We start from the raw sequence: 25,084 nt of genomic DNA, 5'->3' as shown, positions 1-25,084 counted from the left end.
GTTTCCACACTGACAGGCCGTTTCCCTCAATGGCCTTTCCTTTTATCACATACGCATCCATGCTCTACAAAATCTCTGTACCACTTCAGAATCACTTTGTGTGTAGGTGCCTCATGATGAAAATTCCATCTGAAAGCACGCTGTACTCTTACTACACTCCGAGTACTATGATATTCCAATACACATCAACTACGTTCCTGTGGATTCGCCATAACCTAAATAACCCCCTAAATGCTGCAGAATTCAAACAGACTTGAAAATTTAACATTGAGATCGTTTAACACAATTTACTTATAACCAACAATGCCTTAATGACAAGCGAAATAGCGGAAACGTCGTTTTTTTCTTTCTTCTTGTGCTGCCATCTGTTGTTTCGGTCAACAAATATCAATGACGCATTTTCTGAAATTCTTTTGAGTTGGTCTTTCTAATGACACCGGTACGAATGTTGTAAAACACATAGTGACAGAATCATAGCAGTTTATAACCCCGGAATGTTTCTCCGGACACACTCTATAACATGACAACACTACATAGTAGCCGCACTGCCCTCACAAATTATTTTTGTGCGAGATCGTGCGTATTTGGTTGTTTTCCGTACAGAACCAATACGCGGTAAGTGTGAAATACAACATTCAGTATTCCCAACGTAACACTCATAACAATTTCCCTCTTCTTACCGCTTAAGCGCGACATTCATTTTACTGCTTTAGGCTTTTAACATATTATTTTTACAGACGTTTAACATAGTAATAATTATAAATTGGAAACTTACCACTGCAATTTCACCTAAATTGCAATGATAATTATTGTTTTTAAATATTTGCACAAATTAAGTAAAGTCTACTACTCCACGAAACTTATTGCATTCCTGATACAAGTAACATTAAGGAAGCCGTGAAAAAATCAACAAGATTCCAGATGCCGATGTTATTACTGCAATATGTTATATATAAATAATATTGTTAAAATATTAAAATGAAAAATGAATCATTATATAACCTTACCGTTTGTTTTAAGTTCGCATTTATAGACTGGGGGAAAAAAAAGGCAGACGTATATCACGGCCTGCTGGAGTATAGTAAACACAGAAAACATTTTATAGGAACAATGTTGAAGAAAGATATTTGGTGTTCCGAAGTTGCCGTCATTAAACAGAAACCAACATGGAGATTTCATTGCAACTAATTAAAAATTCGTCTTTCAGGTATGTAATAAACGATCTTCGCACAAAGTAATGTACGATACACGAGCGGTATGTTTGTTTTCATGTTCTCGGAAATTAAAAAAGCTCAACTACGTTTCGCTTTTTCAATCTTTTCCTCGACCATGAAAACGTCAACATACCGCTCTTGTGACGTATATTAATATTTTAATTTAATTATACTGCTATGAAAATTCAACAAATTGTGAGTACAAATAATGTTCTATAGTAATTATTTATAAATAAATACCATTGCAATGTACAGTAGTGGCAAAATTCAACAAATTGTGAGTACAAATAATGTCCTATAGTAATTATTTATAAATAAATACCATTGCAATGTACAGTAGTGGCAAAAAAAAACCGGATCGACCCTTGTAGCTGATACAAAAGAATGCTATACTGTGTATTGTGTCAAACTGTGGTAATTTCAAAATGGATAGTGAAGCCAGAGATATATACTGCTATTTAACGTAAAAATACGCAGTTATCTTTCCCGAATAGAGGTAGAAATGTAATATTGATGCCAGATGAAAATAAAACTCTCAGGGCCATATTCATACATATTCTTCGCGCGGGCTTCCGGTGGATTATCAACGATGTAACGTTTTTCTTATTCATAAACCAGTGTTAGCGATATGATATGATATGAATTCTGTAAAAATAATCAGTCGATAGCCGGGGCTAGTTTAGTACGCTCGTAGCCCGGGCTAGCGAAATGTCTATGCATAGCACCCTTAAAGTTTTTTCGTCTAAGTTTGAGGCACTGAAGGAAACAAAAGAAGGCAAGAATCGAACAAATGCAATAAATTCCATTGTTACAATTAATTATACAAGATGGATGTGTTTTGTGACTAGCAAAATTTGAATCTGTGACTCTGAAATCAGCTACGAGGGTCGGTTCGGGTTTTTTTTTTGCCACTACTGTACATGACTGTATTTTCTCCAAGATTCATCGTGCCCGATACTCGCTGCTTTATCATAAATTTCTCCAATTTACTTAGACATACTCAATGATTGCGGTTTGAAACATTGTCCTAAACTTTCCATCATTCCACCAACTTTTATCATTGACTAAATCTAATATACAAGATGTTCTGAAAAAAGTTCCAATATTGTTCCAGTATTTAGAGGGGAAGTAGTATGCATCAAAACAAGAAATAAAAGTCCTACAAACATGGGTAATAAAATTAATATTTTCTAAGAAATGAGTAAATCTTTGCCATAACTGTAAGAGTGACATATCTTCCACTGTGAGTTCTCTGATAATTAACAAGTGTGAAAATAGACTGCAACCATTTGTCACTACGTATTACCCCTGATCACATCCCCTTATTAAAAACGGTAACGTGTGAAATGGAACAACAACCAGAATCGCTACTGTCCACTAGTAACTACGCTAGATGGAAGTACAGTCGCTTCATGCGATTCAAATGAGAGTTACAACGTGATTTCTTTTGCAGTCTCTAGATGGCAGCACAGTGAAATTGAAAAAAGTTGTTGCCTTCAAAGCCCATGAGGCTAATAAATCTGGTTATATGTAATCAGGGGTAACAGTTGGTGTGGCTTAGTGGATAAAGCGTCAGTACGTAGAGATGAAAACCCGGGTTCGAGTCAAGGTGCCGGAGAAAATTTTTCTCTGTTCTATCCATTCTTCAACATTTTGCATATTGAGTAAAGTAACAAAATGTTGAATCAGAAGAGGACAAAACGGATGATTATTGTGATGTTGATGTAGTGATTATGATAAAACTTACTTACTTACTCTCTTACTTACTTACTTATTTACTTACTTACTTACTTACTTACTTACTTGCTTTTAAGGAATCCGGAGATTTATTGCCGTCCTCACATAAGCCCGCCATTGGTCCCTATCCTGAGCAATATTAATCCAGTCTCTATCATCATATCCCACCTCCCTCAAACCCATTTTAATATTATCTTCCCATCTACGTCTCGGCCTCCCTAAAGGTCTTTTTCCGTCAGTCCCTCCCAACTAACACTCTATATGCATTTCTGAATTCGGCCATACGTGCTACATGCCCTGCCCATCTCAAACGTCTGGATTTAATGTTCCTAATTATGTCAGGTGAAGAATACAATGCGTGCAGTTCTGTGTTATGTAACTTTCTCCATTCTCCTGTAACTTCATCCCTCTTAGCCCCAAATATTTTTCTAAGCACCTTATTCTCAAACTTCCTTAACCTATGTTCCTCTCTCAAAGTGAGAGTCCAAGTTTCACAACCATAAAGAACAACCGGTAATATAACTGTTTTATAAATTCTAACTTTCAGATTATTTATTTATTTTTTTTTGTTACTAGATTAATTTCTCAAGACTTTATTGATTCAAGCTGAAGAAGTTTTGTCTTAACATAATCAAATAATTGTCCCTACAGTGCAAGCAACTTCATCTTCATTAATTCTACATTCTCTGAACTGTAATTATCATATTCTAGAATCTTTCGTACCACAGTCGAAAACTGCCCTTCCGCTTGCTCAGGAAAGGACGTGGGACTTTTTCATCTTGTTGTTTCATTTGTGTAGAAGCTGCAGAAATAGGTTTCTCGCATTGCGGAGGAAATGTATGCGTTGCCGCGGTTAGTGGCTCTCATGTGGAAACGTGGCGCTGTAAACTGCTTTATGCACTTGTCATGAGCACCGTTTAACGAATGCAGTTTTATTTTCGGTAACGTGGCAATTCGTATTCTAATGGGCCCTGTGTGTCAACTACTCACTAAATTAGTTTTACTAACGAACTACTTTGCGCCATATATCTGCGTTTTCCCCCGTGTAACAACGTCGTGCAAACTACTCAAATAACGTTGATAATTTCGAGAAATACGTATAATGAAACTTGTTCACAACGGAGAATCGAGGTCAAGTTTCTTCTAGATATTACCATTTCCACTTCTTTCATTATAACTTCCACATAATTCACAGGTCGCGAATCCAACTGTATACTATTTGAAATGTTTGCCTTAGCATTTCAAAGCAGATACCAACTAAGTGTGAAATCAAATTTAGTTAATCCTCATGTATCCATATGCATAACTCTATCATGATTACTGACTATGAATACCAACTTAGTACGCAGTCAAATTGAGTTAAACCTCTAATATCCTTATCTATAACTGAATCATAATTAAAGGTAATGGATGCCACAAAAACTAAATTGCTATATAATCCCCTGGAGGGCCCAGACCGACCAGCCGGCTGCTGGCCTCACGTTCACACGCTGAAGCAGAGGTGTACGATCATCCAACCAGAATGGAGGCATTGTGTGGTTAGCATGATGATCCCCCCCCCCAACCGTTGTTGGTGGCATTCGCGACCAGAAAATTGCTATATAAGCCTAAACTAAATTGCTATAAAATTATACAGGCAGAACCATAAATATTGCCATTAATTTCATGCGGTTATTCTTTGAGATATCCCAAACAAAGAAGTTTAATACAATTTTGCTCCTTTTTTATTCTTTTCGCGATAAAAATTGTTTTATATCAAATATTTCATAGCATCTTTTGGGAAAGCCATTGATATAAATCGACGTAGGTGCGAGGATAATATTAAAATGAACTTGAGGGATGTGGAATATGAAGATACAGACTGGATTAAACTTGTTCAGGATAGGGACCGATGATATACTTATGTGAGGGCGACAATGAACCTCTGGGTACTGTAAAAGCCATTTGTATGTAATAATAATAATAATAATAATAATAATTATTATTATTATTATTATTATTATTATTATTATTATTATTATTATTATTATTATTATTATTATAGTACACAAAATTTAAAATACCGACAATGTAAATGGTAAACAATTTTAATAATAACCCTCTTGACAAAATTCTGCTACTTTAAATTGAATGAAAGATTTTCCATGTGTCAGGTATATCTCTTCAGTGTCATTTTATCCCATTGACAACTACCACCAGTCTTTCGTTCGGTCGGCTGCCGGTCGTCCTTGAGAATTCCGTCATTCGATTTTCGCGTCCCTCCGGAACTCCGCATCGCTCCATATTCTCTCTCTACCACCTACAGTAGTACCGGAGATCACCGGAGTAGAGGCTTATCCTTAATAGTCGATTCCTCCTTCAATAGTATTCCTCCGCTGAGCAGCACTAATCGAAAAGAAGGAAATCCAGGACGATGACATGTACAGTACTCTGTCGAGATGAGAAACACAACATTAACTGGAGAGCAGTGAGCAGATACACTACATAGCACTACGTAGTCGAGAAGTGGCGTAGGAGTGTAAACAAATGAAAGGTGCTCTTTTCAATGCCGGCTACCTAAGTTCCAGGCAGATAGACAGCATGTTGACATTGGGTAGCGAGGGATTGGGTCATCGTGGACACCATTTTCCTATGCAAAACCTAATCACCTAGGCACAATCTATCATCCTAAAATATTCGGTACTTTTTTTCTGAAACACCCTGTATACTATTCCAGATTACTTACTTACTTACTTACTTACTTACAAATGGCTTTTAAGGAACCCGAAGGTTGATTGCCGCCCTCACATAAGCCCGCCATCGGTCCCTATCCTGTGCAAGATTAATCCAGTCCCTATCATCATATCCCACCTCCCTCAAATCCATTTTAATATTATCCTCCCACCTACGTCTCGGCCTCCCCAAAGGTCTTTTTCCCTCCAGTCTCCCGACTAACACTCTATATGCATTCTTGGATTCGCCCATACGTGCTACATGCCCTGCTCATCGCAAACGTATAGATTTAATGTTCCTAATTATGTCAGGTGAAGAATACAAAGCGTGCAGTTCTGCGTTGTGTAACTTTCTCCATTCTCCTGTAACTTCATCCCTCTTAGCCCCGAATATTTTCCTAAGCACCTTATTCTCAAACACCCTTAACCTAAATTACACCGCTAAAAATTACAACTGAGATGAGAAGCACAACATTAACTGGAAAGCAGTCAGCAGATACACTACATTGCACTACGTAGTCGAGAAGTGGCGTAGAGTGTAAACAAATGAAAGGTGATCTTTTCAATGCCGGCTGCCTAAGTTCCAGGCAGATAGACAGCATATTGACATTGGATAGCGAGAGAATGGGTCATCGCGGACACCATTTTCCTATGCAAAACCTAATCACCTAGGCATAACCTATCATCCTAAAATATTCGGTACTTTTTTTCTGAAACACCCTGTGTACTATTCAGATTACACCGCTAAAAATTACATCTGAGTCATCAGAATATTTATTTATTTAGTTATTTATTTATTTATTTATGTATTATTTATTTACTTGCTTATTTGCTTATTTATTTATTTACTTATTTATTTATTTATTTATTTATTATTATTTATTTATTTATTTATTTATTTGTGTTATCAACACTTATAAAAGTTATGGTGTACCACCACATTTCTGTAGACGGATTCCACTATAACTTTCTATTACATTGTACCTACAATTAGTATGCAATCCCGACAGTTTATTTAATTAATAACTCCTCTACTTCCGCTATTAATTTAACTAAAAACAGTCAATTCCTCCTTATTAATCTTAAATATCTACCAGCTGTTAGTTCCACACTTCACTTAGGCTACGTTCCTCCTGCATTCTATTCTTACTAACATAAATTTATATATAATTACGATCTTTCTACATCCCATCTTACTCGTTATACTTTACGATATTATATTATGTTGATCATTATTACTCTTTCAAAATATCGTTCTTAAATTTTAACTGCTTTTTTTTATTTAAAATCACTGTACTAACATTTCCTATTTAACACTTAACACTTCACACGGTTTTACTCCTAGAAATTCTTTTCTTCCTAATGCACATCATTATAATAATCGTGTTAATATTGACATGAATATCAAATTCACTTTAGTTTGATAATCCATTCTTAACTTCAAGTAACAGTCATAATAAACTATCTAAAAATTGTAACGACCCTCACTAACATCATCTTTCAGAACTTCCGTACAGTCCACACCTGTGGAGTAGCGATTAGCGCGCCTGGCCGCGAAATCAGGTGGCCAGGATTCGATTTCCGGTTGGGGCAAGTTACCTGGTTGATGTTTTTTTTCCGGGGTTCTCCCTCAACTCAATATGAGCAAATGTTGGGTAACTATCGGTGCTGGACTCCGGACTCATTCACCGGCATTATCACCTTCATCTCAACCTAAGATGCTGATAAAGCGTCGTAAAATAACCTACTTAAAAAAAACTTCCGTACGTCACTTTCTAAGATTTACTTCTTTACTTCTACCGATATCTATATTAATTAACTGGAAAGTTCTGTTCGTTTTCCTCCGTCATTGTCTTGAATCCTTCCTTCATCTCTTCACGGATAAAGGCTGGTTCACAATAAACCGGGAGCGGAAACGGCAACGAGAACGAGAACGGAAATATTGTTAAAATAAATGTATTTAAATGTGAGGATTCACAGTTAACTATTGTGTACTCTCACATTTAAATACATTTATTTTAACATTATTTCCGTTCTCGTTCTCGTTGTCGTTTCAGTTTCCGGTTTATTGTGAACCAGCCTTAACTGCTATCAGAATATGAATAAAAATGGCATTTATATTTCCCTAAATTCATTTTTAACAGTCATTTATGTATATTAAAAATAATATGATAATTGTGTCTATAAAGTACTGAAATTATTCCTCTCTACTTACCCTAATAATATCGACATTATTGTTGGCGGCAAATGTTATCTGTTTTCGATATTAACGTAAGTTATGTCCTTTTTATCATTCTACTAAACTCTTATATACCTTCCGGCTATAGCGCATATACTGATTTTATAGCTTGAAAGCACGAAACGTGTCATTAAATAATGTACTCACTTCTGTACCGACGAGGTGAAGACAATCTGTCGATGTTGCTGCGTGTGGCACAGCTTTATCATGGGGCACATTTAGGGGCACCCCCCCCCCTGTCGAAGCATGTTAAGGGTGGGGGGCGTGGTCGGTAATTTATGAAGCAATTAACTGGAGCCATGTCGTGGCTGTCAGTTTTGACTTTTGCCTGCAACAGTTGACGTGCTGGTTCGCATTTAGCAGGACTGAAGGCTAAATATCATGCCTGGATTTTCATAAGCTTATCTGGGACATTTCTTTCACAGTCAACTGCTGTACCTAGTTGGGTAATTGGCTTGTTCTTCAACAGTCTGTCCACTTAGCTTTTTATACACATGGTTCTGTAGATAGGAAATTCTGTCAGTTAGTAGGCCTACTTCTTATTGTGGTTTTATCATTTGCTGCAATTTCCGTACATTGTTTGAAGGGGACACACATGAATTTTAAACTTCCACAATTTTCATCCAAAATTGTGAAATTTTGATTACATAAACAGGCATACAATGCTATAATCTGTGCAAAATTTGAGGCCATTAGAGCTAATAATTTTTAAATTTACTTATGGCTTTTAAGGAACCCGGAGGTTCATTGGCGCCCTCACATAAGCCCGCCATCGGTCCCTATCCTGAGCAAGATTAATCCAGTCCCTATCATCATATCCCACCTCCCTCAAATACATTTTAATATTATCTTCCCATCTACGTCTCGGCCTCTCCAAAGGTCTTATTCCCTCCGGCCTCCCAACTAACACTCTATATGCATTTCTGGATTCGCCCATACGTGCTACATATCCTGCCCATCTCAAACGTCTGGATTTAATGTTCCTAATTATGTCAGGTGAAGAATACAATGTGTGCAGTTCTGCGTTGTGTAACTTTCTCCATTCTCCTGTATCTTCATCCCTCTTAGCCCCAAATATTTTCCTAAGTACCTTATTCTCAGACACCCTTAATCTCTGTTCCTCTCTCAAAGTGAGAGTCCAAGTTTCACAACCATACAGAACAACCGGTAGTATAATTATTTTATAAATTCTAACTTTCAGATTTTTTGACAGCAGACTAGATGACAAAAGCTTCTCAACCGAATAATAGCAGGCATTTCCCATATTTATTCATCTTCCCCAAGTATTGGCGTAAGATGCCTAGTGCTGTGACGCAACCTAAAATGGCGGAACAAGGTCGTTGGTTGTGAACAACACAAACTTTAGAACCTTTACTATAATATCCATTACAAAGGTTTGACAGTTATTACGAATTCAAGGATGTATTAAAATTTTAACATACCTTTGCAGTTATTTTATAGCAGAAAATGAGCTATCTTCTTGCTTTTCTTCTTTTCACATCAAGAACACGTGGCAAAATGAGTTATCTTCCACTCTACAGACATCCAACTGTCTCAGTGATCATGAAGATATGCGCTGGTGTTCTCTCTTGGAAGAATGTGAAACTACAAAGAAATAAACATCTTCCCCCGATAGTCATCTCCTCCCGATTCACTCTAATACTTTCAGTCAATAAATCATGTTACTCCTTCATACATTTTGTAAGGCTTTTAGTCAATCATTGCAAGTAACAAGTCATTCATCTCTCTTTCATACCTTATGCGAGAATTTTTATGAGTAAATTGCAAACAGCTCTATTTCCGCACCCATTGAGTATTAAGCACGTATTTATATGAACTTTTTTACTGGGAAGTTGTCCCTACTATCACCTCCTAAATTAATTACTACTGCTTCTGAAGCACTCTGTATTCAGTGGCGGCTCCTGCGTATTTCTTAAGAGGGGGAAAGAAGTTAACAGCACGAAATGACACCCTCTTGAATGAAACATGCTACAAATTAGCCTACATGCATACATGTAAGACCAGGTAGCGTTGGGGTTGGCCTTCCCTTCTGCATAGCAATAATCTGTTCTTGTAAACTGAGTTTCCTAAATTTTCCAAAATATGTTTTCACTTCCATTCATTGTTGAATAATTGCACAAATGAACAATTACAAGGAAATGCACAACCTCGCAGCATTTGTCTAGCACACTACAGCATCACATGTGTTGTAAGAGACTAGCTACTAACACGTAATCGGAACTGTTTTACGGAAATGGGAAATAATCTGAGGAAAGCGAGAACACTGCATCCACTCACGTGGTCTGTGTTGCCACATGTACATTTTACAAGTTCAGTATCACGTACTTTTGAAGAATGTCAGTTCTTGTAAAGTCATACTACCATTATTGTTCAAAGCTGCCGGTGGCCGATTAATTTTTTATGTTAAAAATAATGTATCCTAGTTTGGAGTACCTACTTTAAATTCCAAACATATTTGTACAAAACTGACAACTTGGCTGTTGCCCTGTCTAGTACAGAATGAATAGAAATGGATTTCAGGTGCCAACTACGTAGAACTACTTCCTTTTTGTTTTACATAAACCGGACTTTAACTTTCAAATGTCCACGAAAGTTTCAAACTATGAATAGAAGCCTATATAAAGTGCAATGAATAATATTTTTTATTTATAATTAGAAAAAAGTATACATGGTGTCTTTCATAGCGTTGCGTTAAAACTGTTTTTGTTATGTCTCCTCCTAGATGTGTTATAGTCTAGTTGAATGCAAGATCGTTAGATGGCAGCGGTAGCGAGCTTGCTGTACGACCAGTCGGTTTCTATTTCCCGCCCATGCGCTGATTCAGAGGAGGATCTCCTCCGTATCCGTTCATTTACTTGCTTTAATACTCTGCTTCTTTCTCTGGCCGCTAGTGCGCTGTTGTCTATGTGTGTTAACTGCAGTAGAGGAGGAAAGGAGTGCCTTTCCTCAACACAAACAATCTCGCATCTTTCTCACAGTTTTCTAGCAGCACATGAGCGCGCGTCTTTTAAAACTCGATCAACCGAGTTTTTCTTACAGCTGTGAACTTAAAAATTATCAAATCTTCCTCGAATTTCAAGGCACATATTTTATTTGGTATTTACTTTCAAAAGAAGAAAATGTGATGAGGACGTTCCTCCCTTCTCTCCCTCGAGGAACCGCCACTGTCTGTATTGGATGTTCACCTAACAGAAAGACTGTCATTATTTCACCGTGGCGACGGGAATGGTGTAATAAGCATTTCCATCGGAAACAGGGCAATACATTTTGGATGGAACTGAATTGCGAAGGGACAACGAGCGCCGATTGATTTTAATTGACGTATTTCCTGCGGGCTCATTTTCATCAGCAGGGAGTAACATAGTTGATGATTGTGATTCGTTTATGGGGCTAGTGTTGTATTAAAACTAATTGTGGATGGCGCAATTGTGTTCACTCGCGACACAACCGATTACGGTTTCAAATAAAAAAGAGGCCATAGCCATGTTTTAATAAATGGTTGGGGCGTATTTGAAAACAAAGCTTGCGTTCTCGCTGCAAATAATAAATTTGCTAAAGTTGATATAATGAAGTGCGAAATGAAATAGTGGCATTGTGTTCCACTAAAGCTCGGAAAATAGTTTTTACATTCGTGCAATAAAATGTAGTTAGCTTGACGTATTTGCTTATAATTATGATAAATAAGCGTAATGTCTGATGGGAATGTTTGTTTGCGATTTTAAACTGGACCTATACATTAATACAGCCATGATGTTATTTGGAAACTGTTAGCAAAATATTATGTTAAGCAATATATACAAGGGCATGTTAATTAGATATATTACGTAAATATCGAATTAGTCCTGTTTATGAGTACGGAGACTAGCTGATGATATTCCAGTGCTTTCTGATAAATTTGATCCATGATTGAAACAACCTCCGAAGTAATTTGCAGGAAATCGTTTTCATTTTCAAAGCCATATATGACTATACCATACATTGAATAGCTTTATGTAGAAGTTTGTAATATGCTTAGCTTTCATCTGATGCAGAATCATATAGCTATTATTACAAATGTCTGAATGTTTAGAAAGCTTATTTTGAAATTATTCAAATCAACTTTACAGGGAGTTATACCTGAAATATTGATTTGCATAATACACTGTTCGTTAACAGAAAACCACAATTTAAGTCGCACAGAGTTAGTGTGCACTCGAAGTTGGTTGCTTGACGGTTGTCAGCCCATTTTGAGGTCTGTGGATATAGAGGGAAAAATTGGATCGGTGTCGGTTAGAGTTCCCGGGTAGCTCAGTGGTAGAGCGTTGGTACATTAAACCAAAGGTCCCGGGTTCGATACCCGGCTCCGGAACAATTTTTCCCTCGAAATTATTCAAATCAACTTTACAGGGAGTTATACCTGAAATCTTGATTTGCAAGCTTATTTTTGTTGCGATTAAAAGTTTGGTTCTTTCTCGTTATAAAAATAGTATTATTTATCCAAACTAAAAATTAGGAAAATTTCCATCAGTTGATTTTAGGTGTAAGATACATTTTTTGACTTCAAATTACTCTGTGTTCCTATAAAGGCTGGTTCACATGGAGTTACCTACACTTTCTTAAAAAAAAATGCAAATTTAAATATTCAAAATTCTGTAAATACAGTAGGAGAAGCATAATGAGCATCGGTTTTTACTTTTTAAATGAATAGTACATTATGCAACGAGCCTATAATGGTAGTAATTAAGACGCAAGTATGTTTGTTTATGAAACTCGCTTGCGCTTGTTTCATAATTTTCATACGAGGTCTTAATTACCATTATAGGCAAGTTTCATACGACTTTTTATGCTCGACCATATTTCTAACTTGAAGTTATTCAAAATTAGGCCATGTTATGGTTATGTGCGAACCGACCTGAATTGTGAGATGTGCGCAGACGCGAAAGTATTGATTTTTTCCGAGGCCGAATGTCATTGACCTTGATACAGAATAGGATGAACATTAGTCTGATATAGCCTGGAAATTGATTTAGAATTGGAAAACGAGATGACAAATTGAATTTATTTGAATATTATTTACAATTAACGCTAATTATTATAGTAAAAGAACATAACCTTCTGTGACAGTATTGGATTTACAGCCTCCGTCACTTTTCACTAATTATCTTTCGATTGCATATCCGATAATAATCGATACTTGCGATTTTGCAACGTACAAAGGTGACTTGTCATTGGCTGAACACCTGAACTTTAATGAATACGTGTACTTTAATGAGGTGCATTAAAGGGCTCCTACCAGATGTATAATTACTACATTTCGGCATGTTCGAGCATAAAATATATTATGAAACAGAAAGTAGTCTATATAGAATGCAAATGCATTTCATTTTCTTTTTTTTTTTCATTTCAGTTATTGTCTTTATAGCTCTTACATTAACAATGAAGCTTTAAAATGTGGAACAAGTCAAACTTTTACAAGATTACAATTTTTTGGCGAGATGTAATGAGATGAAGCCGAGGATTCGCCAACAGATCACCTTGCATTTGCCTTATGGTTGGAGAAAACCTCGGAGAAAACCTAACCAGGCAATCAGACCAAACGAGGATGAGAATAATCTTCTGTTGTCCATAAGTTGACTGTAAATAAATATTTATTTTGTTATTAAATCCACGTGACAATGTATGTATTTTGTACGTGTGTACTATATTCATTGTTCAGTACCTATATGAATAAGCAGATGTAAACATAGGTCTATGAAACTAAGAGTGGAGGTGGTCCCATTTCAGCCTTGAACAGGTGTCATTCGCACAGCGAAGCTAATATTAACCATGTAGCCTACATCAAAGTAACCAAACCCTGCTTATGAGGTTCAAACCTGTCTTCAGACAGTTTAGTAAACAAAACAAACAACGTATAAAGTAAAATTAACTACATAGATGTCTATTTATGATGTAGGCTATGTCCTACTTAACTCTTAAGCAGTCGCGCCTTACTTTGGAACATTAAGAGTCTCGCGGATTGTTGCTGACACCCCAAATATAATGGATTCTTATGGGCTATTTTTTAAGAGAGGAATTAAAATATCGCTCTTTTTTATTTGTACAACTATATGAAATACTTTAATACCTATCACAATGTTATCATTAATGTACAGTAATGGTAATATTTCAATATTGGTTCACATGTATTATTTGAACGTCTGTTCACTCCTAATCATAATTTACTTTTTGTCTTCCTTTCCAGAGAATTGATTTTTCTGTACGCACAGTGACTATTTAACACCCATTGTTATTATTTGTTAGATAAGTGTGGTCAGTTTAGTCACTGTCACTATTTACAATAGGAGCATTGTTGTAACACTTCTTCACCGCACACCACTTAAACCGATTATCTCGAGTATGCGAATTCCTATTTCAAACAACCACTTAAACCGTTATTATCTCCAGTATGCGAATTCCTATTTCAAACAACCACTTAAACCGTTATTATCTCCAGTATGCGAATTCCTATTTCAAACAACCACTTAAACCGTTATTATTTCCAGTATGCTAATTCCTACTTCAAACAACCACTTAAACCGTTATTATCTCCAGTATGCGAATTCCTATTTCAAACAACCACTTAAACCGTTATTATCTCCAGTATGCGAATTCCTATTTCAAACAACCACTTAAACCGCTATTATCTCCAGTATGCGAATTCCTATTTCAAACAACCACTTAAACCGTTACTATCTCCAGTATGCGAATTTCTATTTCAAACAACCATTTATGCGAATTCCTAGTTCAAACAACTACTTAAATCGTTATTATCTCCAGTATGCGAATTCCTATTTCAAACATGTTTACGGTTATTGTTTCCCTACCAATTCTAAGAAAGATATTGAAAGTTTCAGGAGTACAGGCTTACTCAGTAGTTAACAGCTCCATATATCTGATTGGGGTGTTGACAATTCCCCGCGTGACTACTTAAGAGTTAAAATTTAAAAAATACTAGATTCTACTGAAGTTCGCCTTTTTTCTTCTTCTTCTTCCTTGTGGGAAGAGAGATGCTTCACTTTTCCGTTTCATTTTTTTTTTTCTTGTGTAGGAGTACATAAAAGTTTCTAGGCTATATGAAGTTCCTTAGTATGAATGCTAACAATATGTTAAACCATGACATGAGTCTTCCTTTCTTTGCCATGTTGGGGAATGTTACTTTTTCGGCCCTATGAACGTGGCTTCTTGTGTATATCTCCGTTATACTCTGTCTCCATTTCAGAAGGCTATGTAATATAAGCTCAAGATTAGAGGGTAACATTCTCGGAAGGCGTAGACCAAGCACATTCCTGAAGGCGGTACGAATATTCTCTAGGGCTCCTGCTATCCACCCAGTCACTTTGTCTTCATCCCAACTCCTCCACTTTTCTCTCAATTTCCCATGCGGAATCGGACAATAAGCAGACATGTACTCAGAGTTCTGGAAAATTCGAACGACTGCTGACGCTGTTTAAAAATCAGCGACATTGCACAAATTCGTAACGAGTCACTCTGTTCTGCTGTAATTTTATTCCGAGCTGCCGATCAGAAGCAACCAGAGCTGAGAAACGAGAACATTGGAATGTGTTGCCACTAGCAGATCTAATCTCAAAGATAACCTCTAGCTACAAGCAGATCTAATTTATATTTACAAAATTCCTTTTAGTAATACATCCATGGAATTTTCTTATTCTGGTGCAGGAATAGGGGGACGGTAGTGGGAGTGTAATGATAATATTCACACATTCCATAAGTTTTTGGTTATGAACTGCTTGCTGTTTACATCAACTGTTCATTGTGTTCCGTCATACTGGGAGGAAGAGAGAATAATGACGTACATGCCATATAGCGTACGATTGTCAAAATAAAAAGTGACCGCTCTCTGGAAGCAAAGTTCCCTTCGGGTCTCTTCGCTGCAATTCGGAGTTAGACGATGTTCCATATTTTTGGACCACGTGGCCTGTTATCTATAGTTATAATTGAAGTGTTTTGTATGTTACTATTGTAGCGTAGTGATAGCGTTCCGGGCTGATTTTCATGAGGTCGTGCGTTCGAAAACAACCTAGTGCTTATGTTTTTTTTTTTAAATAGAGAGAAAATATAATTGTTCATGTTTCCTTTATAACTGTTTTAATAATTAATACCAGATTCATGAATGTACTATGTCATGACTTTATCATTATTTATTATGAAATTATGACTGCAAATGGAAAGAAATATTTTGTTCTCAACATAAATATCTTTTGTGGCATAAACAAAGCAAACTTACTGGCGTCTGCCTTAGAATATTTAAACAATTAAAAGTAAACTAAAAACAAAAGCCAGGATTCAATATTTATTCCATCTTCCTCTCATCTCGATTACATCTTGCAGTCGAAAGGGCATGGAATCGACTAGTTTATTCAAATAGTAACTGTTCTCAGCCACGGCATTCCAGCTATCCTGGACGAGTTTCCACAAATCATCAGGACGTCTAGGAGGGGGATTAGGCCAATTAGTTCGCATATGATTCTTTACTCGTGCCCCCGCAGCTCAGTCCAAAGAACGTCGAAATTTAGATGTCAACGTTTCAGGTTCAAATCCTCGTCACTACTCTTCATTCTGTGTTACGGGATAGTATAATGTAATAATATAAAAGAAAAACCTAAGCCTATTATTACACAGCTGTGTTGTCTCAAACTTAACATTGAATTTATATTATTTATATCGCTAAAGAAAAATAACAGAATATAAATGATAACTTGAATATTATTTATATCACTAAAGAACGATAACAATATAAATGATAATTTGAATATTATTTATATCGCTAAAGAACGATAGCAGAACACAAATGATGACCTGAATGTTATTTATATCGCTAAAGAACGATAATAGAATAACCCACACTTGTAGAGTAACGGTCAGCTCGTCTAGCCGCGAAACCAGGTGGCCCGGGTTCGAATCCCGGTCGGAGCAAGTTACCTGGTTGAGGTTTTTCCGGGGTTTTCCCTCACCCTAATACGAGAAAATGCTGGGTAACTATCGGTGTTGGACTCCGGACTCATTTCACCGGCATTATTACCTTCATATCATTCAGACGCTAAATAACATGAGATGTTGAAACAGCGTCGTAAAATAACCCAATAAAATAAAATAACAGAATATAAATTATAAATTGAATATTATTTATATCGATAAAAAGAACAATAACAGAATACAAATTATAACTTCAATGTTATTTATACCGCTAAAGAACGATAAAAGAATATGAAATATAATTTGAATATTATTTATATCGCCAAAGAACGATAACAATACAAAAACTTTCTTACTTCCAAGAACGAAATCTAGAGACCGGGCAGTTTATAATTTCGTGGAAAATATTGTTTGGAAAATCTGTTAAGAAACAATCAGAAATATTCCAATTAAAGGCAAAATTGGGATAGTATTAATACTCTGTTACTTCCGATAATGAAAAAATTTAATTGGTCTAAAGTTGACAGAAACATTTATAATAAATTAATTTCTGTGTTTAGTAATGTCATAGATATGTAAGGTTCTGATAAAGTAGCTGCATCAGGTCCGTGCATTTTGTTCAAAATCATGAACTAGTTATCGCGTGTCCCCCAGCCGACGAGAAAGACAAGCCGCGGTGCAAATCGGAGTTACCTTAGTCTAGTCATGACCATCATGACAATCGCCTAATATAAATAATCTTCAAAATTCTAAAAACAAAGAAATTGTTAAACGTGAATTTACATATAAACTTGTTCATTCTTGGTCATGTTAAGACTAAGAATGTGACGTCGCGCCATAGCCACACAGCCGCCAGTAGTGACGACGAATATTCAGTTCCTATCGGCCGCACTGTCTATTCACTGATGTTTTAGCTAGGAGATGGGGAGCGCCCTTTCCACCAGGTTCAGTTTTAGCTAATGAAAGTGAGTAGTATTTACTCACAATTAGTCTGAAGCAAGTCAAGGCCCTGTCCTATATAGCTATACAGTCTATCATGGTACATCTACTTTATCCGGACCTTAGTAATTACAGTCTATTAAGTTATACAAAATGTTATCTTGCAGAATTAACAGTAATTGAATCACTAAATTCGAAAAGGGAATAAGTCAACTTCAGTTAGTTTTAAGAAAAACACAAATAACTTCTCCACACAACGAAATATAAACAAATTGCATCGAAAATATTTCTATGAACCAATCATGACTACACAAGATATTTATGTAAAACAAAAGTAAATTTCTCAATTTATCCTGCCCTATAGAAACAATTTTTGGGTGTGGACTTATTCCCCTTTCATATATAACGAAATATATTGTAAAAATATTAAATTATCTCCATTATTCAAATCAAAAGCTTTATTGTGTATCAATTTATGAACAATAGTAGAGTGTAGCACATAGAAACATTGAACGCTTTCGGTTATTATATAAACCAAAAATATTTTGTGTGGGGACTTGTTTCCCTTTCATATCTAAGGAAAATATTGTACAAATATTAAAGAAAATGTATCGTTATCTCCATTATTCAATTAATATTAGAGGAAAAAAATCCGTTCTGGCGCCGGGGATCAAACCCGGATCCTTGGTTCTACGTACCAAGCGCTCTCACCAATGAGCTATGCCGAAGTTCAATCCACAGCACCGGATCGAACCCCTCTCCTCCAGTGTTTTTCCCTTTGTGGCCTTGGGCATGTATGCTGACATTTTTTTATATTAAGTCAACTGCCATTATACAAGGAGCGCACTCAGTTGAGTGACTTGGTGGCCGGGATTCCGCAGTAATATGTACTGTTGCTCGAAGGATCTACGTAAAGATTATTATTTTTTGGTCCTACAGAATACATCTGTTATGGTAACAATATTATAGGAGCAAAATTCGCTACGGCGCCGGATGAGGTTTACATATCATAAACCGCTGACTTTAGCCATTTTTATTCGATTTTGCATGTAGTGATCATTGTTTACAAAACCTTTCTTGCGTTTTGCAGGACATGAAGAAGTACTATTTTCATCGTTTGACGCCATTTTACTCATGTTACATATTTTTTTCTCTAGATGGCAGGAACAACAAACTTGAATTCCTTATGAGAAGGGAATAAGTCGTGGACTAAGCTTCTTTTCAAAGTAAACATGACAACTAAAATGTTGAAATATAGAGTAAGGAGATGCGGGATCTGTTCCTTTTTCATGCAGAATGAAAGAACGTACCTAAATTAGTATGACTGCAGTCTTAACTCATTTTTGTCAAAACTGTGACTTATTCCCTTTTCATATTTAGCGATTCAATTTATCTTCAATTTAATTAAACTGGGAAAGAAGTTTCATATCAGTTTCTCTAACAATATAATTTAAACCACTAAGTGACTTTATTGCAGACTGTTCCTATAGCAACTGTCAATCAATACGTCATCGACAAAGTATATTGGCTTTATTACTCACACCTGCATTAGATTTTAGATTTCACTTGTTGATAGTTTGTCCTTTACAAACAGAATCTACTCCGTAAATGCAATGCTGTCACTAACAGTTCACAATTACGGCCTACATGCAAATTGGGTTTGTTGAATACTGCTACTCAATGAACCAATGAATTTATTAGCCTCAGTGTTAGTGCAGGATTATTTAATTTACTTTCCAATTACGCAGAGTAAATTGAAATTGTTCGCGAAACTTTACTTTTACGTTTTAAATATATGTGGGTGTATGTATTTTAATTCTCTTGTGGACGGGCAAAAGGGCTTAAGTCACTCTATACAGAATTTACAGGAGAAATTTTTTACAGATTTAAACAACTGCTATAAATCCGAAAAGTGACATTTATTTCAAATTTCAAGTTTTCAAATTTCAAATGCATCGGAAGTTGCCATAACATGGTCAAGTACAAATTTATATAATAATATAGAACAGAACATATAATACACTAGACTGCAGAATATAATTACAATAGAAATAGAAATAAAATAACACAATCAATATAAAAAGAAGATACAATAATATTAACAAAATATGAGGACCGAATGAGCATCGCTTGTGTTCGGTCGCAGTTCAGATATATTATAATTATAAGAGGAATATAGAAAATAAAATAAAATAGGAATTAAAATTAAACTACAGCTAAAATGAAATTATATAATATAATATATTATTAATAAAAGAGGAATATAGAAAATAAAATAGGAACTAAAATAAAAAATTACAGCTACAATTAAATTATATAATATAATATTAACATATTTGGGCAATTTCATGATTTTCTTTATTGTTGACATTAAGGGTTTTAGGATCTCTTTTAGGAAACTGGTTTAAAGAAGGAAATCTTACATCACAAAAAGTAATTACTTAAGCCCTTTTGCCCGATCACCGGAGATATAGCCGTTTATATGTATATGTTCGACGATAATGATATTGTATCTCCTTCATAAAAAAAAAAAACTTTACTTCTGCAGAACTTCTTTCAAAGCATTTACAATGAAAAGATAATTGAGAAAGGAAAACAAAAAGTTACATCATCGACTGAAAATTTAGATTTCACTCTTTAAAAGCTATATCTATAATGAAATATAAAAATTCCAGGTACTGATTTCATTATAACTGAATATTTTTAAACAACTTGGAACTCGTGCTCTAAAATTATTCCTGAAAATAGGTAATGGAATTCTGTAAACAGAAGCTCCTTCAAAATGGAATAAAACAATCATAAATCAAGTAATAGTCTCCTGAAGGTATTTATAGTTACATTTCTCAATCTCTAACCAATGAAAAACTTGATTTCAATTAGACTTAATTGACACCTTATAGCTAAAAATTTTCAGAACATTAAGCTCCTTTTCGAAAACAACATTCTACAAGTCAACAACTAAATAGCCAAAATACTAAGGATGCGTTGGATAGAAAAGAAACACTGCTTGCGCTGTTTGTGGGTTTCATAAATGCATATGATTAAATATAGAGACTAATACATAAAAAGTCATATCTAGATATCAAAATAGATAAAAATAATGGTTTTCCAATGGATATATTTCCATTGTAGATTGAATTGAAATGAAGAAGCAGAATTTTTGGCAAAAAAGTAAATACAATCCAACAAATATTTAATTTGAAATTTCGTATTCAGTAAAACAATTTTAGAATTACTATAAATGGAGAACATTATAGTAATAAAAAAGTTCGTGAAAATAAATATTGGTGCGAAATTAAACAAATATAAATTTGATTCCTAATTCTGGAAGCACAGCAGTGGGACAGCAGAAACTATCACCAGACTGTTAACTGAACATGACTTTGGCAGAAAATATCTTCAGAAATGGAATTTGTACATTACTAACAGCGAAAGACCGACAACAATGGAAAATAATCACAATGTGACTTGCAACCTAAACAGTGACTAGTGAACAGTGGACACTTCAGATGTGACATTACAAAAGTGACCATCATTCCCGGAGTGGCTAACCGGGAACCGTTTGACAAGCCACCCTGCATAGTCAGGAGGCCCTTGCCCTTCATGGGATTTCGTGGCTAATTGTAATTCTAAAAAAAAAATATTGTATTCTCTGCACAGGAAAAGTTAAAACTATGAACTTGCAGCATATACAAAAACTGAAAAACTATCAACATTTCAGATAAGAGTGTTAATAACATCACAGATGTTTACTGACACATTAGAAAACTAATGGAAAGCATCCAATGTTCTGAGCATTTGATCAAGTATAAATTTGTTTTTACAAATCCTGACAACGAAAAAGTAACATAAAACTTTAACTTGTTTCCTCACTATTTGGCAGGTATTATGTGTACAAGATGCAATAGAGCAGGGCCGCGAAACCAGGTGGCCCGGGTTCGATTCCCGGTCGGGACAAGTTACCTGGTTGAGGCTTTTTCCGGGGTTTTCCCTCAACCCAATATGTGCAAATGCTGGGTAACTTTCGGTGTTGGACCCCGGACTCATTTCACCGGCATTATCACCTTCATCTCATTCAGACGCTAAATAACCTAAGATGTTGATAAAGCGTCGTAAAATAACCAACTAAAATAAAAAAAATAGAGCAGGGTTGGGCAGAATTATGCACTCTGTGCTTGCACGGTGTACTACGAGAGAAGTGTGCTTATAGAGTGCACGAAAACCGGTTTATTCAAGTTGCGGTACGTACTGTATGTTTCAAAAGAAAATGTTAATATACCAAACTAAATAAGAACACAAAGTAATGAGACACTTCCTTAAACACAAAACAAAACATGTCTGTTGCACATTAATTCATATTACTCAATTTCTCAAGATTTGGAGAAACTGTATTAGCACAAGCTATGCGAAGAACTGCCGTTAAAAGCCCATCATTTCATGTTTGAGATTTGTTTATTTTCGTAATAGAAAATAACTGTTCACATCTATAAGTGGAACCAAATAAACTTTCTCACATAGCTTATGCAGAATGGGAAACCGTCCTCTTGAGAATCCGTCATAAAACTGCATAAGACTCGACCTTGAATCATATTTCGCTCGCATCTCTCGATCACATCGCAGGTCAATCAATTCACACTATAATGAAGGGGGGACGTTATCAATAATCAGTTGGAATCGGAACATGTAGCAAAAATACGCAAATCCATTTCCAGGCAATCTAAATCGTGGAACCTTGATGTAAATTCCTCTAATAGACCGGATAGAATACATGCGTACATTTAGAAATTTTCACTGTTCAAAATTCTATGCGCTTAGATAAGGATGGGAAATGATATATTTCGCCCTTTTGCATCTGACGTATCCATAACAGCAATTTCTCCTTAAAAGCTGCAATTCTATCTGCAAATTGAGTATTAAGAATTTCTTTTCCCTGAAGCCCTAAATTTAGCTCATTTAAAGCTGTAAGATCTGTTATAGCTGCTGGCACACTACAGCGCTCGCACTTGGAATTCCCCGTGCGCACGGAGGGCAAATGCACTCAAACGCCCATCGCTGCAATAGAGAAATAATCAGTTTTATAATTTTATTAAAATTTTTTGTAAACTGAGATAAATATTTTTCAATTAATGAAAAGTTGGAAACACTGGTTCATTATTTCATCCTTTGAAAAATAATCGATATTTCATTGAAAATAAGTAGGATTGTTTTAATCTATTTTCGAGCAATATGATAATTTCTACAGTTCTTCTCTAATCACTTGTAGGAATCAAATTTACCAATACTCGTATATGCTGGGAATTGAAATATCATTACTCCCATGAGAAATCTTCAACTTCATTTATGAATGAAACTAGCAGTACCCGTGCGCTCCGCTGCACCTGTTAGAAATAAATATAAAGTAATTACATAATTAAAATAGGACATTTGATCCAGGGAACATTCGTGTTTGATAGAAGGATAAATCGTTTAATATGTTACTTAATTTAAATTGTATTTAAATAATTAAAATGCGGTCATTTTGGTCCAGAGAGCAATCATTTGGTGCAATGACAATTCCTTTAACATGTTTCTTAATTGTTATTACATGCAACCATAGTTTAATGAAGATTGACATCATTTAGTTTTAATATGTATACTTTATATTGCTTACTATATTATGTTTCAGAAGTTACTGTAATAAGATTGTAGAATTATGTCCATCTAGGGAAACTACACTTTCCAATGGTGAAATAATAATTAAACAATTAATTATCTTCCGATATTACTTCATACAAACATAGAAACATTCTCTTAGGCTATGTTTCATAGCTTTCGATTGTTGTTGTCCAAGGCCCCTCATAGACGAAGTCATTTGTTTTTATTTCAGTACAGCGCCTTAGATGGCATTGTTATTGTAATTTTAAAACTCATTTATCTCATTAAATATCAGTCCTATCAAAATGTTGTATAGAATAAAACTTATCGGAAATTATTTTTAAAGAAACGTTTGTTATGTAATATTTTTCATTTAAATCAATAATAAGCGAGATATTTCGATTTATTTAATTCAGGCCCCCTTATAATCCCTCTTTTAAATAAAGTATTTTCAATGCCATATAGCCTAAAATCTAAGTTACAACGAACTTAATTTATATTCCAATTTTCATATAAATCGGCTCAGCCATTATCGCGTGAAAAGGTAATAAACATCCAGACAGACAGACAGACATACAAACAAAAATTAAAAAAAAGCGATTTTCGGTTTCGGGATGGTTAATTATACATGTTAACACCAATTATTTTTGGAAAATCGAAAATTACCAGAAAAATGTTGGCTGCAGATTTATTATTAGTATAGACTGGTAATCTATAGCTAGAAAAAATAACTTGTATCACTTTAAATTGAAAGAGATCTGCTTGTAGCTTTATTGTATACCAGATCTATTAGTGACAATAAATGTTGCTACAACAGTTGCAAAACTTTTTGATATGAGACTCTTTGCGATGCAGTTGCATTATACACCAATGCACGCTGGGATTGGTGGCAGGTCCTGTTTGCAGTGGCTGTATAATTACCAGGCGGAGGCATTGATTCGTGAGCGTGGCGCACCGCAGGGTCGCCCACACATGACAATCACCGACCAAGGAGGTCTGCGGTCACCACTGCACGTTTTATCGTAGCCAGATTAATCTAATTATATCACAGAGTCTCCGGCTTTATTGAAGTCTGTGTCATTCATAATGCCACCCAAGTTGCAACCTACACACAAAGAGAAGAGCTTTTGGATCCTATAGTGGAAACCGAATTGGAACATCGATTGTGGTTTTATCATTTGGTTGAGGAATTCTCTATAGAAGAATACAGTCTAGGTCAAAATTTGTTGACAAATTTAACGGCTGATTACAAATCAACTACAATTGTTGTTCCTATAGGCCTAAGAACTACAAGAATAAAATTTAATGCGCTCGCACCAGAATTTTTCTTTGTTGTAGAAGTAGGAGTCAATAAGTTCCACTGGGGAAAAAGTATTTTGTGTTTTTAAAAGTAAATAGTAAAATGTAAGGTATTAAATTGATTTATTAATTATGGTTTTCGGATCGCGAGGGATATAACATTAATATAAGAAATATTAATATAACCAAGAATTAAAATTTATAAAACTCAGTGAACTGTAACCCAGAAGAGATTTAAATAATGTATTTTATTTGATAATAGTTCGTAATAGAAATTAATACACATAATTTTCTTTATACAAAATTTACATATTTCATAGAATTCTAACCAATTTCAT

General features: G+C 35.3%; 1 protein-coding gene and 1 non-coding gene across 2 annotated transcripts in view; both read left to right on the top strand.

Moving 5' to 3' along the window:
- LOC138711652 (procollagen C-endopeptidase enhancer 1-like) overlaps positions 1 to 25,084 on the top strand; it is a 1,452,145-nt gene that overhangs the window by 241,265 nt on the left and 1,185,796 nt on the right. The window lies entirely within an intron of this gene.
- TRNAN-AUU (transfer RNA asparagine (anticodon AUU)) lies at positions 12,199 to 12,270 on the top strand. Its single transcript has one exon. It is a non-coding gene; the product is annotated as a tRNA-Asn (tRNA).

This window comes from Periplaneta americana, chromosome 13, assembly GCF_040183065.1.
Source record: "Periplaneta americana isolate PAMFEO1 chromosome 13, P.americana_PAMFEO1_priV1, whole genome shotgun sequence".
NCBI lineage: Eukaryota > Metazoa > Arthropoda > Insecta > Blattodea > Blattidae > Periplaneta > Periplaneta americana.
The sequence above is the reverse complement of the archived record's forward strand: the minus strand, read 5'-3'. Positions and strand labels throughout refer to the sequence as shown.